Source organism: Cydia amplana, chromosome 4, assembly GCF_948474715.1.
Source record: "Cydia amplana chromosome 4, ilCydAmpl1.1, whole genome shotgun sequence".
Classification (NCBI taxonomy): Eukaryota; Metazoa; Arthropoda; class Insecta; order Lepidoptera; family Tortricidae; genus Cydia; species Cydia amplana.
In genome coordinates this window covers 2602004-2616487 of record NC_086072.1, presented here as the reverse complement: position 1 = coordinate 2616487, position 14484 = coordinate 2602004, and the positions used below count along the sequence as shown (strand labels likewise).

General features: G+C 35.7%; 1 protein-coding gene across 2 annotated transcripts in view; it reads left to right on the top strand.

The window, feature by feature from the left end:
- Positions 1-14484, top strand: part of LOC134663067 (neurogenic protein big brain) — a 158881-nt gene that overhangs the window by 46952 nt on the left and 97445 nt on the right. The gene's annotated exons all lie outside the window — the stretch shown is intronic.

Sequence of the window (14484 nt, the reverse complement as noted above, 5' to 3'; positions counted from 1 at the left end):
GTCTGACCCCTGATTGCGAATAATTGTTATGCTACTCTGGGTCAAGATAATATGGACATTTAGTTGAGAGATGTTTTGTGAATACATATAAATCAAAGTTAGGCAAAGTTACTGTACGCAGTCAACCGATAGTTGTACTGTCTTGCACTACGATAAGCTAAATGCTTTGTGACCGACTTATATGTGTCGACTGTGAGAGTACAAAGTACAAAGCATCTAGGTTTTAAACCGTTTCCAAAGTCAAAAAAATATTGTTCGTATGGAGGAGCGGTTGTCCACTTACTCACAATGTGTCCCAATTTTATATTTTTCGCTGAAAACTAAAATTCGGATGAACTGCTCTGGAAATCCAGGCGATCAAATTTAATTCTAATTTGAATCGAGTTCCGTTTGCGGTGCATGCAACATTGGACATGAAAATGCACTTCATGCAATGCACATATTATTGGAAGTTAAGCTATTTACCGGACTCTATGTTGATAATATTATTATGATATTTTGGTTATGTAGAATTAGATATACGAAGACTTTACCTGGTTAGCTGCTGAGGTCTTCTAATAATTTGTTTATTTTTATTATTTTCTATTAAGATATATATACTCACGCTTGGCCGATGTTTGTTATTTGTTGTTAAGTGTACAATATTGTTCGTTATTTTATTACCTGATATAATTTAATTACATATTAATATTTTTTAGTTCTAGCGGTACTTAATAGGTATGTAGGTATATTTATGTACCTATATCTCCTCGTCAGTCCTCTACTAGTATTACGAAATCCAAAAAAAAAAAGTTTCCAGATCTGCCAACTCGCGTTCCGTCTAGTTGAACGCAACTTATTTTAAAATTAATTCAGTGTTGCCAACGTAAATGAATGGCGGTAACGAGCGCGCCTGACCTGGATACGGCTTCAGAGGACGCCCCAAAGGACTAGAATGACACATTAAAAAACTTGCCCAAAGAGCAATAAAGAGTTGTAAGATGCTGGGTCGTGTTTTTTGATACGTGACTGCTGTCTTGCATTTTTTTTCTTTATTCTTTTTTCAAGTGCTAAAATTACACAGCCGGGCAAACAAGTTCATCAGTAGCAAAAGGCGCGATATTCTAATTTTCTATGGGGCGATTATTAGCCTTCGCGCCTACATGTTTTAAATTGGCCCTTTTTTATACTGACGGAAATGGCTTCACAGACTATATAATATACTCTAGCAAACAAGTTTTGTCAGTAGAATTGTACTCAAACTAATTTCAAACTTCAACCTTAATAAAATCATTTTAAATTTTCTGCTTTTTTTAAACAGGGTAAATAATCTATTATTAGGTCAATACCTAGTGTCAATACGAACCTAAAACCTAAGAAAAGAGAAACGAACATGAAAAGAGTTGCAACGAATTATTCCGATGACGCATAATAGGAAAGCTGTAAAATGTTTCAGAAAGCTGGCGAAAATCCTACTTTACTAGTTGCCTCCTATTCGCTCCATCGGTTTCAAATGTAATTTCATATGTGGCACGTTGGAGCGTTTTCCCGGAGCTATTTTACCGACATGTTTCTTGAATGTATTTGTGGATGTTTCCTGGTTTGACAATTTTAAATGTTTTTGAAGAAATATTTAATACATAATTACTTCGAAAAAGTAGTTATTATTGATTGCAGTGAAGAATGCAATTCAACAAGCATTACATTTCTATCCCGCTTAAATTTTGTGGACTATTTAGAATTGTGCTTCTATACACAGTACGAAATGGTTTAATTAATGCAATTGGCGAAACATTTCCCCTTCTAATTAGGGAAACAATAGAAAGTAAAATTAACACGTTTCTATCCACAATTTCGTAACGTTTTATAAAATATGGGATCGTGCTGAATACATTGTTGGTCATTAGCTTTATTTTGTTTTGGTCATTTGATTTTCAGTCAGCTTATGATAAATTTGAACATACATATCTTCAAATTTATCATAAACTAACTGTAGCCCAGGATCTCTAGAACAGTGTCCTATGCATAACTATTAGACCCCAGTTTGACTTCTGATCCTTATATTACTATGAGTACAATTTTTTTTATGTATACTACATATTTGAGCGCATTGTGACTTCTGATTTCATTATGAAAAAGGTGTGATTTTTCGACGGCGCATGTATAAGAATTGTAACGTGGAAATTCAATGGGCTGATGGGAGTTATCGGCACCATTTTTTAGCCTGACAACATCGGATTTCTTGAAGTGTTAGGTGGTGTACGAGGATCAGAAGTCAAACTACAGTCTTACCAGGCCCGAAGTCGAAGCATATGCGATACGTGTGCATATGCTGCGAAATAATAAACACATAAGCACGTATTAAGGCTAACACTGATGTAACGTGTTCAACGAAACTTATATATTAAATTCCTGGAACAGCTAGGAAATACCTTTTTGAAGAGTGACTTAATAAGTAATGTCTCATGCGGATATTTGAATTTTAAGGTGCTGCTTTTGCTGCTACGACTTTGAGTGATGTAAAATATTTAAAAAACTTCAGTAAATAAATATTTCAGTTGGTTATTTGATACACAAGGATTCCTACCACATTTTCATTTGTTCCAGCTTCAAACTTATCAGAGTTAAACTAAGTATCTATACTTTGGGTACGCCAATTTCATAATCATGGCAATTTATTTCTGATCACTATCACGTCCGCAACGAGTTTTAGTTCTTAATCTGACCGACCTAATTATGTTTGCTTATTCACGCGATTATGCTTTTTAATCCTATAAACTTACATCCTATAATCACGTAAATAATCAAATGGACTTAAGTCTTTTTGGATTCATAGTTCAACGTTATCAAGTTTGACAAGCTGGGGGCTGAACGAACTCCAAAAAACTAAGCGGGATTGTAATTAGGATTAGAACAGCACCATAATTCTGCTGGCTAAAGTGGTAACACAATTAGATAGAGTAAAATGACAATATATAGTTTGAAATAATAATTTGAACTTCAGGTTATTTTTTGCCAAATTATAAATACACATAGTCACCGAAATGTTGTAACATTCAGTTTATTAAATTCTGAATAGTACCCTTGTTGGATAGGAAGCAAATTAGAGTGATTTAACCATTGTCAACGCAAAAAAGACCGCTTAATACACCAAAAAGACAGAGGTCACAGTAAATATCTCCTCTATCGCGGTATTTGCGGTAGACAGAAGCAATGATCAGAAAAGAAGCTATTATTATAGGAACCAGCTCGCATAACTAAGAAGAAAATAAAAAAATCAAAATTAAACTATGAAAGTCAGCTTTGTTATTACTAATAACAACTTAATTAAAAATAATAATAGGTATATTAGTTTGAGTATGTAAGTCATTCAGTAACTTTTCGTACCAAAAGCTTTAACAAAGTCCCACGTCGTATAATTCTCTTTAGTTACAAGTTACAGGTGAACTTTTCGGCTAGACCTCGTGGAGTAAAAACACAAAAATTTATAGGCATAATTATGTTAAAATGGTTAATTCAGAGTATTCGGACCCTTTTTTCTTTTGCAAAATTATCCTAGCTCTTAAGTTATTAGCGTTTAAACACGAGAGTCGCCGGGGATGTGCCGAATAATTTAGCGAGCGGGCCGCAGAACAGAACACACGTGTATTTCAGTGACTGACGATGACGGTTCGGATTAAACATTCAGGGGCCGCTGGGGGCTTATTACGGCTCGTAAAAGTAACTCTCACTAGGGTTACCAAGTTTCTTAAAAGCCTTCCTTAAAGTTCCTTAGGATTAAATGAGTAGGTAAACGATAGGATTTTATGATAAAGAAAATTAAACAATCAAAAAACATTGAAGATCGCCGACCCCGCTATCGATATAGGTCCGGAATAGTGAATTTTTCCACTTTTAATTTATTTCTACAATTTGTTGAAATTATTATTAATATTTTATCAGCTTTACAACAATATAACTTCAAATTAAAAAGTCATAGTCAGTTGATTTTCTTTTATAATTACTAGTAGGTACATCGTGGGGTAATCTATACTATTATTATCCACCCGCCTCTCCCTACATGATTGGCCTGTTAAATTTACTTTCAAGGCGTTATTTGTGGCTTTCCTGGAAAAATGTGGGCTTATAACTGGCCTTTAAGGGTCTAATCACTGTAATTGGGTAGTTGACCTCGGAAGAATCCAGCTCAAAACGCGGAGTTTTTCGGTACATCTCTAAAAGTGTCTGGCAACCCTGGCTCCCAGTATAAATGCCGTCACTTCGCTCTTTATTGACCATTACGCCAAGTTTTTTCAGTTCTATCGAGAGGTTTATTGGTCTACAAAACTCGGCAACGCCCTTTTCACTAACTTAGTAAAATTGTTCAAAATTGTTATTCCGACCGAGTCGAAAACGATCACTCTTTATTTTTAGTGCCGATTTAGTTCCTTTTTCTTTTGAATTGTTTTATTGCTTTGCGATGATTTGGAATCCATTAGTCTTGCTGTGCTCGGAAACCGATCATGAGCGACATTCAGAACTTAAAAACCTCAACTTGAGTAATTTATATATAAGAAACTAATTTGACACGACTATTTAGAAGTAGTGCATCTCGTGCGCTTTTTAGGGCCAACCCACACTAGCGTCTCCCGAGCGTCGGTGACAGCCAGTTTATTAATCTATAGTGTAAGTAGTTAAGTAGGTAATGAGAAGAATAGGAGTTTGTTATTACAAAGAGATTATTATTTCATCAGTAAAAGTTTCCGTGCGGGTAAAATGTTTTGGCATTTTCGAAGTTTCGGGAACGTTAAACTTTTCTCATATGATATTCTAACGCGGTTTATACATCATCAAAAATAATTAAAAATTCTGATTTGGTAAAGTTTTCGCTTCTCTTGGTAATTATACTTACAATCTATTTTCTTATTTTAGCCAGGTTACGATGCCAACTTCGTTTAAAATAATTTGACATGAGGGTCTAAAAGCGTGAATTCTACATGTCACGTGATATTACACACTCAAGACCAATTAAAATTCACTTTATATGGACATTACCATACGTAATTCACCTGACCCTGGTTAATATGAAGATATGCATGGTAAATGAAGCCATATGTGTCGTAACTATTACCAGTAACTAATGTGCTACATATTCCACAGTAATCTTGTTTAACCCGCCTATTAATATTACAAACACTTGTCCACGAGGCCAGCACCTAGCAATATAACCCGACAGTCGGCAATGTCGGCATTAAGTAGTCATTACCATAACTCTGGCTTATATGGCTTTTTTGTAATACAATTTTTTTTCATGGTAGACGATCCTTTTGTGAAATTCTTAGTGTTAAAAATGATTTGTATAATAATCCAATATTATTATGGAATAATAACATCAATAAATCGCTCTGATAATTAGCTTAAGATAATATATATGTTACGATTCATAAGTGCTTGTTGCTAGGCCTACATGAATAAAGTATATTTTGACTTTGACTTTGACTTTATAGAAGGCTCTAGCGTGTTGACAACATAATCCTAAATATATTAGAGTTGGAATTGATAAAAACCATTCAAAATTAAGGAACTGATTAGGTACTGGAAGCCAAATAGAACTTAACAACATGTTGATATCTACATGATGTCATTTTATACTCGTTCCCGCGTGCATTTCGCTCGTACTTCGTATACCTATTGTCGCAAGTCGCAAGCTAGATGCACGGGCGAATTATTATTCGCCCGTGCATCTAGCTTGCTTGTTATTACAAAGCCACATAATTTAGATATCATTTTGACAACAAAATGTGATTCGAATTGGCCTTCTTGTTATAATAAAAACGGTATAGGTGCTCCATCATATATTAAAACAATATTAACTCACATTTATAGACGGGCCTAACGCGAAATTTATTCACATACCTTTATTTACCGACGTTTCGACACAGGTTTCACTGGTCAACGTTGGTAAATAAAGGTATGAGAATAAATTTCGCGTTAGACCCGTCTATAAATGTAAGTTAATATGTGTTCAAAACGCGAAAGTTTTAAATATTATATTAAAACGTACATTTTAACTGCAGTCTGCAGTAAACTTAGTCTACTATTATACTGGCAACAAATAAACAAGCATTTATTGTTTAAGTTGCAACAATTCCCCTGTTATTTACAACTAGATTAAGCCATTTTTTGCTAAGCATAAAAATGCAGTTTAAAATGAAACAACGCCGTACAATTTACTGTAACCGCCTCTCTCTGAAAAATCTTATATACTTAGGTAATTCCTTCGCTCAGTTTGCAGACTATTTGAATAAGCGAAATTCAATTTGTAAGTCGAACAGAAGTGAAAATTAACAAGCGTACGGTTTGTGCGCTCTACAAGTCCATTTGCATCGGGAGCGTACTAGTCGACTTACAGGCGTATTCTGATTTTAATAACAGGTTATGATTTCAATCTGGATTTGTTATTCAACCAGAAACGTCACTTTTGACACTGACAGATCATATACATAACTAATCCAGATCCAGTTCATAACCTGTTATAAAAATCAGAATACGCTTGTTAGTATATTGTAGGTAGATTGCTTATTTGGACAACGTGCTTACCTTCCAGCATGTGGGTGGATGGGCTGGTCGGTTCCCACGGCAAGACGCAAACAAGGGGTGGTATTGTAATCGTTTGTTGAGTGTAGGCGAGTTGGGGCGAGTATAAGAGCGCTTTTCAATGTGGTTAAAAAGCGCACAGATATTTAATGGTTTCAACTGGAAGTCTGGAAAATTCTGTAGTCTATGACCTTCCGGCCCGATTGTTTTTCGATTATTATTATTAAATCAATTCGCAACATGATAGCTCGCTGGACCCTACGGCTTTGGAATGAGCACCCTACCGAGGTTTTCTCGAGAGACTAGAGTATGCAGTGGCGTAGCGTGAACCAATCTAGCCGTGGGCGAAAACCATATTTGTAAACCATAACCAGAAACCACTTTTCAATGTGTTTTCCCAAGGTAATAAAATGCGAGGCCCCCTAAGTGCGAGGCCGTGGGCGCAGGCCCTATTCGTCCACGTCTAGCTACGCCACTGACAGTATGGCTATGAAGATTTTCAAAAAAGGAGTGTACTGGTTTGTAAACAGAGTTGGGCAAAAATTAACTTGAATAAGAATAAGAATAAAAACAGAAATGTTATTCTTATTCAAATCGATTTGAATTAAAATAATTCTTGCACTAGTTATTTTAGAATAAAATTAAGGTGAATAAATCATGTGACTTTTATTTTAAATGCGGAATAAAAAACAGAATAATTATTCTAGAAGTGGGACTATTCTAAATAAGGTTTTATTCAATTAAAATGTTATTTAGAATTAAGTTAATTTTTAGGGTTCCGTACCCAAAGGGTAAAAACGGGACCCTATTACTAAGACTCCGCTATCCGTCCGTCCGTCCATCCGTCCGTCTGTCACCAGGCTGTATCTCACGAACCGTGATAGCTAGACAGTTGAAATTTTCACAGATGATGTATTTCTGTTGCCGCTATAACAACAAATAGGTACTAAAAACTCGACTCGCACTTGGCCGGTTTTTTGTAGAACAATCGGTTATATTTTGTAAGTTGATTTTTACCCTTCTATTTAAAAGTCGGATTGATTTGATATTTGTTACTTTAGTTTAGGTACAGTACCCATTAAAGAATTCCGCTATACACTGTTTATCTAGTTCTATCATCCGATCTGGGTGCTTAGCCAACATGCCAAACGTTAACGCTCCTCCGTAGAGTTGCGTAGACTCTCTAATAGTGGATTGGATTGGTTTAAAACTAGACTCACTTGCGTTCGGGCAAGGCATGTGAATATACGGCTAGGGATGATAACTAAGTATATAAACAAACTTCACTACTAATGGTATCTAATGAGAGGATGAGAACAGAGAACCATTAGTGTAAATAAATTGGTAAACGTTCGTTTGCCACTTCAACATTGTGTTAGGGATTTAATATTGAAGAATTGTTTTAAAGTAGAATGAATTATATGGCGCTCGATATATCCAATATAGGGCTAGTTCCGTTGAATCTTGAACAAAAAATCCCTGAGATGTGTGGTACAGTCACCTGCAATAATGTAACACAACGAAGGCCGCAAAAATATCCGACACTATCTTATTTGTAGAGCCATAAGAGCGTGTCACATATTTTTGCGGCGTTCAAAGAGTAACATATTATTGCAGGTGACTGTACATAATTGGAACGGATAAATAAATGGTCGAAGTTACATACTTGTAACAGTTCCAAACACATTAATATGTAACGTTGGTGTCGGTCCTCGGTTTCCAACTCTTTTCCAATTTGCTAAAGTGTGTGGCTCGCCTCAACATCGCCAGCTGAACAAGCCTTAAAACAAAAGTTTCTTTATAAAATACTGCGAAAGTTTACAGTGCCATTACTAACAAGTAACAACCAACGCGTTCTATGCCGCTTTAAACTTAGTGAAATTTGTCAATTCTACGAGACTTGCGAAGGCCGGGAGACATAACAAGTTTTAAAGGGAAAAATCAATATAAATTTCTGTGTCTTGGGTTCATTTGATGAGTAATTAAAAGGCGAGACCCCTTTAATTAAAATCTTTGAAATGAGATGGCGCCTTGTCAGCTTGCGGCTACATGTTCTGCGCAGACTAGTTTTCTATTATTTTTATAAAATTCCAAGGAAAAAGGACGTTTTGTGTGATAAAGAAATTATGAATCTTAAGTCTTTGCTTAAGGCTTCGTCACACAGGCGCGTTTTCCGGGCCAGGCGTGAGTGGGGTGCGCCACTTTTACATATAAAACGCTCACACCCCGCTCGGAAAACTCGCCTGTGCAGCTGTGTGACGCTGACGAAGCCTTTAGTGTTCTGTTAATTACACAGAAGAAATAATAATAAATTAGATTTCCTTTGCAACAATTTTGTTTGAAGTCAAAATGTATCTTTAACTAACTTCTATATACATTATACCTACTGATTTGCCTATGAAGAAAACAAGAGGACTAAGTAATAGGTAGCCCGTTGGATTTTTTGCCATGTTTCATTTTCGTAGTACATCCGTACCTAGTACCTTGTATTTATTTTACAAACGGCACTTTTTAGGGTTCCGTAGCCAAATGGCAAAAAACGGAACCCTTATAGATTCGTCATGTCTGTCTGTCTGTCTGTCCGTCCGTATGTCACAGCCACTTTTCTCCGAAACTATAAGAACTATACTGTTGAAACTTGGTAAGTAGATGTATTCTGTGAACCGCATTAAGATTTTCACACAAAAATAGAAAAACAACAATAAATTTTGGGGGTTCCCCATACTTAGAACTGAAACTCAAAAAATTTTTTTTCATCAAACCCATTTATTTATTTATTTATTTTAATTTTTATTGCACAATACATGAAGGTACAAATGGCGGACTTAATGCCTTAAGGCATTCTCTACCAGTCAACCAATGGGTCAAACCAGAAAGATTAAGTAGGTGCAGTGTCTTTTAGAATAAATTAATTTGAAAACAGGACTATATCATTATGAATATAAACTATATTGATAAACTTACACATATACTTAATACAAATAAACCTACATATATACCATACATATATAAACACCTAGTGTGAATCATTAAGTTGACGAAGAGGAAAGTTTGTCAAGGAAATACTTGCGCATGCTGCTTGAATGTGAATTTGGTCTGCGCTTGTCTGATAGGGAGTGGGAGAATGTTCCAAAGTCTGATAGCCTGAATAGTGAAAGAATTGGACATGAAACCCGTTCGATGCTGGGGGACAATGAGCGTAAGGCTACGGGAAGAGCGAAGATCTGTAATACCTGGACGTGGAGTGACAAATTTAAATTTCGACCGGAGATAATCTGGGGCGGACGGGTCAAACAAGATTGAGTAGAGAGTACACAGAGTACGAAGGGACCTACGTTCTCGTATAGGGAGCCAATTAAGTTTTCTAAGGAAATAAGAGATATGGTCATACTTACGAAGTCCGAACACGAATCGAATGCAGCTGTTAAGTAGCCGGTCAAATTTATTAAAAAAATCTTGAGTGATATTAGTGTAACAAACATCAGCATAATCAAGGATAGGCAGAACAAGTGCTTGGACGAGGAGAGTTTTTGTGCTGACCGGGAGAAAATGTTTATGGGGATAGAGTGCTCTTAGCGTGTTAATTACTCTACCACTTACGTCGGACACCTGAGGTTCCCATGTGAGCCCACTGTCGATTGTTAGCCCCAGGTTCTTCACTTGCGATGAAAGCGGAATAACTTCTGTTTCAAAGAGAAACGGTGCCAATTCAGCAGTGTTTACCAAAGAGAGTAAGCGGGTGCTGCCAAGTAATATGGATATGGCCCCATGTGTGGGGTATCTATGGATAGGTCTTCAAAAATGATATAGAGGTTTCTAATATCATTTTTTTCTAAACAGAATAGTTTGCGTGCCCCCTGTAACTTCTAAAATAAGAGAATGATAAAACTAAAAAAAATATATGATGTACATTACCATGTAAACTTCCACCGAAAATTGGTTTGAACGAGATCTAGTTTGAACGAGATCTAATACGGAACCCTTCATGGGCGAGTCCGAATCGCACTTGGCCGCTTTTTGAAAGTCCGAACATCAATTTAATCAGCGTAGGAGGACACACGTGTTCCACTCGCTAATGGGGGGAGTTAGGTACCATTGTGGAATTTGTGGGCTCTTTGAGTCTTTTACATTGAACTTTCACGTTTTTTTTACCTTTGATATTTCAACTAGAAAAGAAAATCTTCTTTTAGTGCACAGCTAAGTCAAAAATACACCCAATGATCCCCTTAACTGAGCTGTTCCACTGAACATTTTAGTAGATTTATAAAAATACTCTTAGACGAACTCGGCAACTGAAGTGGCCAAAACTCCCTAGAAACTTTAGACTTCTAGGATACAAACTTCCTAAAATGTTTCGCAGGTAACTTTGCCTTTGTAGCGAAACTGCGATAGCTTCACAAAATTAAAACGACATTCAAGTCAACCTAAGTTCTCAGATTGAGCGCAAGTCTTCGGATTTCCTTAATCGTTTTACAGGGGATAAACTTTCGGGGTCTCATTTGCATTTTTATTTCGCGTTCCATCAGGTCTGACACAAAGCGGGCTTTCATTGGAAAGAATTAATCACCCGGCGTGTCTTGGACAGAACAAGACATTATAGTAAACAACGAGCGCTAAACTTCAAAGAGTTTTGATTGGACAATATAATCAGTCAGCTAGAACCAAGTTTTAGTATTTAGATTGAGAAGTCATTTTACATATTTGATAGAGTGTGTTTAATTCAATAGCGATTTTGGAGGCTTTGTCACGGAAAGATTTTTTTTATATTGCAGTGTTGCACGCTTTGACCATTAGGCGGGTCAGCACAGTTCATAATGTATGAGAGCTCTACATGAATTCTCACACTAGAGATTTTTTGAGATGTGATAACCTATGTTGCAAATACTATATTTAAAAAAAAATCTCCACAAAATATGTCACATGGTTTTAATAAATCCAAACTATTATTAAAATAGAAAAAATATATCAAAACATGAATCCGACACTCGAGATTTTTTAATATGCAGTTCTCAAACATATACTCATTATGTATTTATATTTTCTCCCAGCTTGACACCAAAACCAGCTCCCAATAATTTTCTTTATTAAAAATATTTTTTTATATAAAAATAACAACTATGTGTACATAACAATTACATGTTAATTAAGCTCTGTATATTTACTATATCCTACAAAAAAATCTCTCACGTAAATTAATCCATTTAATTACTATTAACCATTTTTGTTTTGAAAATGTTTTCGTTGCTTCGAGAAAATGGACAGTGGGTTTGTTTTTCACTTTCTCAAATCTCTTTCTCATGTTAGTGTAACAACAAAAAATCTCCCACGTATATGTAATATTGTATGGAATAAAACCATTATTAAATCATCCAAGCTATTTAAATTACCCTAAATGGCGGGTACTGATTCACTGTAGAGAACGTTTTATCGACTTCCATATCTCCGTCTCACTTCAATGTTCGCGGCAGACGATTGTTCCGCTTCAACAGCCGAGAGTTCGCGATCCGGTCGACCGTTAATTCTCCCATGACTATCTTACCCAGTTTCATCGGTATGCGTTGCGCGCTTACTTAACACACCTCAGGCCAAGCTCCTATAAAACGCGCAATGCATGCATGCATTGCGGTATCTCCTATACGTCACATATGTCAGCTATGAGGCTATGACATGGCTATGACAGACTGTGGCAGTTAGTTCCAAAGAAGTATACAGACTTGTCAATCCACCATAAAGTTTAGCGTAAAGAGAATATATCACTCCTTAGTGAAAAACCATACGGTTTGTGCGAAGTTGAGCGTTATGTCAATGCTAATAAAGATGATGGTTTGACTTACGGAAATGAATAATATAATATCATTTTATTTTATATTTCCAATTCCCGTTTCATTTACACCCAATATTAAATCTTTTTCCGTAATAAAATGCGTATATAATTACTGTCATCATCTGTATTTATTTTATTTCTTTAACCCCCGTTATTCATAAACGCGCTACAAACCTCAATTAGCTAATAATAGTAATAATCGTTTGTCCTTATCTGTCACTTTAACTTATGTATTTGTAAGTAAGGGATAAACATAATTGAACTAAATCAGGCCCGTAAAGTTTATGAATAAAGTGGTTAATCTTTATTGCACAAAAGAAAAACCTTATAGTACAAGAGGCGGACTTAATGCCATAAGGCATTCTCTACCAGTTAACGATGGCTTGTCCTCCGGCCCATTTGATCGATGACCTCCTTTGATTATTTATTTTTAATGGACGCCAAAATCCAGACAGGAACTTCGATTTTGACATTTACCACAGTAATGCAGTCGGTAGCAATGTCGCGCTTCAAAATTGCTGCAGTCGACTGCATTGCTGTAGAAAACGTGAAAAAGGTCATTCAAAGGGTAATAGGGTTATATACACCGCGGGATTTAATAACCCGAAAGATTTAAACCAACGATTTTAGAGCCTAATTAGAGTATATAAAGTTATATAACACATAGTCCAAAAACCCTTAATTTAAGAGATATTAATTATTTAAAACAAATCACAAGTAAAAAAATCTCAATTCTAACGTTTCTCACTGCGTGACGTAGCCACCAACTAATTTTACACGCAGACGCACTAACTACATGGTTATTAGCCAGTTTCACTTAATTAAGTTTGATATCCTACAAAAGGTTTCACTACCGAAATTTTGTTCTGTTCTCAATCACGAGAGTACAAACTATTTACCTTTACGATAACTGGCCAGTTTGACGAAAATGACGAAATTGATGTCAATAAAATAACATATTTCATATGTCACACAAGATATGCGCAAGATAACATCTTTAAATTTGATTGACTGTAATAAATAAAATTCATTTAGCGGATATTCACTTTGTGTACGGATTTGGAAACCCGAAGAACTATGTGCTTCCGGCACGACGGACCCACTTCAGCCTAGAAGTTCGTAAATTGGCTAGACGAACAATACCCTGAGAGGTGGATTGGCCGTGGAAGCAACGTCCTAACCTGGCCCGCCCGGTCACCCGACTTAACGCCATTGGTTTTTTTCTATGGGGAACTCTGAAAGATAAGGAAGGAATACTCAACACCAGTGAACTCTGGAGAAGAATTATTAATAAAAATTCGAACGGCTTCCGAAGAAATAAAGAACACTTTTGTAAACCTAAATAATGAAATCCGTTTAAAATTAAATCTTTGTGCTGAAAACGGTGATACACACTTCGAAAACCTAATTCATTAAATTAATAAAAAAGCGTAATTGTTTAACATAGTTGTTTATTTTACTTTACTCAGTATAAATCAACACATCGAGAATTTAAAATACGTACTGATAAGCATGATCGATATTTTAACAAAAGGTCATTCAAGTAATCATCCCTTTCCAGCTGTAGTATGAGTTAAAACAATAAGAGGCATGATTTCTTTCGGATATAATCATGGTTAATGGCTTTGGTTACCTCACAAAGGAAAAGATTTTATCGCAAAGTTTCAACAATAATAACTGCACTATACCTACTGTTGTAGTAATTAATAAAGTTTTGATACAATTTGTGGTATTTTGAGGTGCCAATCAATTGAAATAATTTCAACGTAAACATGATCCTAGACATAACTTGACACTTCTTGTCATGGAACACATGTCACTGCATTCGCCGTGCATCGTATGATATCGGAGTGATTCATGAAATGTCATGCTCGCTCTCTGTTTCTCTACTTGAGATTAATTAAACTCGCTCACTCTCTGAATAAAGGTTTGTTCACAAAGAAGCGGTAAATTAATATGATTTAATTTGTACTGAAATAGTAGTTTAATTTAAATATATAATTGGACCCATGTTGATATAACATTATTTACTCGTACTGTCGTCAAAAATACGTGATTTAAATCTTTCGGGTTATTAAATCCCGCGGTGTATAAAATGAAATGAT